The sequence below is a fragment of the Pyrgilauda ruficollis genome, unplaced genomic scaffold, assembly GCF_017590135.1.
Source record: "Pyrgilauda ruficollis isolate IOZ18807 unplaced genomic scaffold, ASM1759013v1 scaffold401, whole genome shotgun sequence".
Lineage (NCBI taxonomy): Eukaryota > Metazoa > Chordata > Aves > Passeriformes > Passeridae > Pyrgilauda > Pyrgilauda ruficollis.
Window position 1 is genome coordinate 44316 of NW_024525502.1, and position 4859 is coordinate 49174.

The window sequence follows — 4859 nt, forward strand, 5'->3', positions numbered from 1 at the left end:
CAGGAGTGACAAAGCTGTTATGAGAAGAAGTAGAGGGAACAGAGACTGATGGGGACAGTGTGGTGGAGCCCTCTGCCTTCAGAGGAGAAGGATCTCTGTTCCTGAGACCCCAGGCCCCAGGGGAGTAAATATGGGGGTGACAGGTGTCCCAATGGTGAGAGGCTGCCACTTCTTGGAACTGGGCAATGCATTCTTAAAAGGACCTAAGAAGCAGTTTGGATCCATGGACAGTGGTGAGAGCACTGGACGTGGAAGGAAGATGGTCACCACGGCAGATTCTCTTTGGGCGGCTGCCATGTGTAACATGGAAGCACAGGAGGTTCCAACTGTGTTTCCTGGGGAGGCCCATGGTGCAAGAGGGAGACTCCTCTCTCCTGATGAACTGGGGGGAGGTTGTGTGGAGGATGGTATTGGACTGAGAATTGAGTGTTAGAGGGATGGGGGGGAGGAGGAGTGTTTTGGAGGTGTTCCATTGTGGATTGTTGTGGGTGGGCTTTTTTTTCCCCTTTTTTTCCCTCTTGTCTTTATGTTGTAGATTAATAAAGTGTTGTTTCTTCCCTCCATTCCCAAGTTGGAGCCTGCTTTGTTCTGTTTCCGGGTCACATCTCACAGTAACCATGTTGGAAATACACCTTTCATGGGGGCACTGGCACTGTGCCAGGGTCAATCCATGACATAATGTGACCACCCATAGAGTACATCCCACCAGTCATGATCTGCATTTTCTGTTATTCTTTGCAGAATTCTGGCTATTTCTTTTGTATCATGTTGGACTGTAATTAGGGTTTTCTCTCCGCTTTCTTGGATTTTCTTCAAGATCTCCAGTAGGTCTTGGTGTTTAATTAATTGTTTTACCAACGTGAGGTCCATTCCAATAGAAGTAGGTGATAATCTGTGATACATTGTGTAATTGGTTTTAATCAGCTGGTGGGATGTCACTGGGGCCAAATATGAAAAATCACACCCAATAATCTTAACAAAATTACAAATACAAAAGTTAGAATGATTTCTAGTAGACAAAATAACATCGTTTTTATCAATTTTTACAATAACACAAGCAGTTGCCAAGCACACACAACCTTTACCACTATATAAGAGCACAGTTTTCTGATCAGTAATTGGATGAATCTCGAAGTGGCAAATACTTTGTTTAGTGTCTAGACATACATCTTGAGCATTAAGAGTATTGCTTTCACAAATGAATCCTAGTTGTTCTCTAGTAACACAAGATTCTAAGTTTACTGTTTGCCACTTTTCATTCACCTTTCGTGCCCACACCCTATGTTCTGAAGGGTAGAACACTGTTTTTTCATGATTGAATCCTATTGCAATGATGGGGTGGATAACGTAAACAGTGGCGTTATGTATAGTAAGCACAAAGGCAGTGGCCACATTAGAAGCAGGATCATAGGTGAAATTTACCATACCCCACCAGGATTGAAACTTCCTTTCAAAATCAATCACATTATCCCAGACAACCTTCCAAATTTCAGCTGGAAAACACACCTTCACCCTCTTCCCGTATGATCAAAGCTGCTGTTGCCTGCATCCATAACTGTGCTTGTATACAACTGAAAGCTAAAAACACATTCTCTTGAACTGTACTAAGTGCTTCTACTATTGGCTTGTGGTCTTGGTCCCCGGCCTTTTCCCACTTTGGCAGTACTCTTGAAATCTGCCACTGGCTAGTTCCTAATGCTAATAGAGATGACTGTAAAGGCTGTTTCAATTTTGCTAGACCACCTGCTGCAGTGGCCAGCTTATTCATCAGTATTTCTGAATCAATTCCATTTAAAACTCCCAATCCTGTCCCTAATATCCCAGTTAGATCCTTTCTTATTCTGCTCCTGAGGTGTACTTGTCTTTGTAACTACATTGTCCAGCCCTTAAAGGATGTTCTTAGGAAAGAGGAGCAGGCTGGTTGGATTTTTGAGATGTTAATTTGCATTAGCAATTCAACACATTTGAGAGACCACTCTGGATTGAATAACGGTTGTTGTTCACCCATATTCCTCACTACGTATGGGCCTATTTCATATACTTCAGGTTCAAGTTTAGGTTGGGTCTGAACTGCTTGAATATTGGTGTGAGTTTTATAAGGTCCTGCCTGTTGTAAAAAGTGTAGTATCTATTTTAAATTTAAATGAGAGCCCGATAGCATCACGAGCCCAAAGGCAAGTCACTTCTACAGGCTGTATTAAGGTGAAATTACACCAACAGTCCGATTTGCTTGGGCTATCACAAACTTCCTGGTGCCTGTATACAGGGGTGGTTGACTCACTAATTGCATCTGGTCACCTCTTGAGCTTTGACAGTTCTGGTGGGGAATGCTTCTGGCCAGCCTGAAAATGTATTTGTCAGTACTAATGAATTCTGATACCCCCCTTTCCTTAGGAGCTCTGAAAAGTCAATTTGCCACTGCTGTCCAGGCCCATGGCCCTCCCTATCTGACTGAGTTTCGGCCTGGGGATATTTTGTGGTTAGTCTGGAGGCAAGGATCTCAGGATCTCACTGTCAGTTTACCTGAGTAATAGTGGCATATAAATTCCTGGCAATGATTCCTTCAATCAGATATGTGTTCTAGAAAGCCTGTGGAAACTATTACTTAAAAGTTAACACTTCATTTTGATTCACTCTGTAACACTGGCAGCCTTGGTCATTCTGGGAAAGGAGCCACACTTTATAAAAGCTTTTAAGTAGTTAGGCCCCAGTGTGTTTTCTGGCACTCCTCCCTTACTAGTGACCTAAATCAAAAAGGATTTCTACTCTGGAAAATCTCCACTCTGTCTCAGTAGTAAGTTGACGATATGGGGATATGGGGTGGAATGTCTTAGGGTGATGTTATGATGCTTGTGTCCCTAATCGTGTGTTCTGTTTATGCTGGATATTATATTCTGTGTCCTCAAGACTGCCTGAAAGCAAAGGCGGGGAGAAGAAGAAGCACAGAGTTTGTTATCAGGGACTGGACTCACTCCTCCACAGTCTGCTGGCACACTGTTGTTGTCTGGGCACGGACGGGGCAGAACACCATGGCCCTTTTGCTTTTTAGTTAGTTAGTTAGTTAGTTAGTTTAGCTAGCTGAGGCAGTCCGAGTTTTCCCTGGACTGTTTTTCTTTTTTTTTTTCTTGGAACCATTCAAACCTGCTCCAGACTGGGACTTGGGGAAACACCAAGAGCTCACACTTTGTAGCCTGCCGGGGCCTACTCTGCAGCCTTTCCCTGCGCCAGAGTGACTGATAACAGAGCAACCACCCACAAGAGAGACTTTCTGAATTTGTCATCTCTTCATAACGGCGAATGAGTTTTGTCCTCTGGTATTGTTCACTTTTTGTGCTGGGGAGTGCTTTGTCTGTTAAATAAACAGGTTTTTTTCCACTTTTCTCTGAGTAAATTCTTCCTGAACTGGTTGGGGGGAGGGGCCATGTGGGTTTGCTTTCTGGAGGGGACCCTTTTGGAGGTTTTCTCCAAAATTTGCCTTAAACCAGGACACGTGTGTATTGCAATGTGTTCAGAGACTGATTGATAAATCCACAAAGAAAATTTTAATGGTGGAAAAGAAAGAAGGAGATGTAGAAATACAGCTAGAAAGCCGAGCTGAGAGCACTGTCCAGCTCATGACAGAAGTGGATATTTAGCATTAGTATGCTGCAAGCCTTGGCAACAGAAAGCAGAATCTTGAACAAGGAATGCAGAAGTTAGCAGTGTGCTTGGTACGATGTGCTTGGTAAGCAGAACTCATATGAGATAACACGTGCTAGTTAGTATGAGGCTTTGAATTAAGCAGTGTTACCTAGTTACATAAATGCTATAGTTGTGCTATTTTTAGCAACTGCTTGTGAGAGACAACTGCTCACTTTAAAAATTTTAAAAGGTTTATTAAACCTTAACAAAAATACAGCAAAAGGACTAAATAAGGAAAAATTTGCAGTGCTGAGAACTGCCTTCATGGCTGCCTACCATGTGACCAGTTCATCTTCAAGATGGATGCTCAGTCTTTTATACTCCTGGGGGTTGCATTAGCCCCTCCCAAAATCTGTCAGTTAACTCTGTCATTTATTGGTGGAGTCTCCTTTCTTGTAACTTGATTGGAGGTTAGGTGTCGTCATGCCGCACCCTCTTAGCAACAAGCTTTTCCATTCCAAACTGCCCCATGTAAGGGGCACATGTGCATGCCTTCTTTCTACCTGTCCTAGACAACCCAGGCTGTCTGGTGGCAACAATACAGAGGGGGATGGAAAAGGGAACTATGGGAAGAACAGAGGACATCTAAACTGCAATAACATAACTATACATCACTAAAGCTTCTCTTAATATTCACACAATATTCATCCCTTAATTGCGAGAGCCAATAATCTCATTATCTATCTATAACATGCTGAAAAGGTATATAAGCTCAGCTTTGCGAATCAATAAATGGCTTAATGTGTGCAAACCATGGAGTCCACATCTCTTTTGTCAATTGCTGTCAGTGAAATAGATTCCTCAGTCTGAGTTGATGTTGTTTACTATTCCATACCTGGGAATGATTAGTTCTAGGAGAGTTTTACATACAATATTTGCAGTAGCTTTAACTGTTGGTACCACCTCTACCCAGTGGGTCAGATGATCTACTATTACTAGCAAAACTTTCCACCGTTGCAGTTGTGTGAGTTCAGTGAAATCTACTTGGATACTCTGAAAGGGTCATGTCCTGGTATGAAAAGACACATGTCTGCTAAGGAAGGCAGGAGCTTCACTCGAAATGGAAAATGTAAACCCCCTCCCTACAAATTCTTATAATTTTGAAATTAAGGGGCTCTCAGGCAAAGATATAGGAGTAGAAATAACAGTTCTGTATTAGGAAAAATAAAAATAAAAAT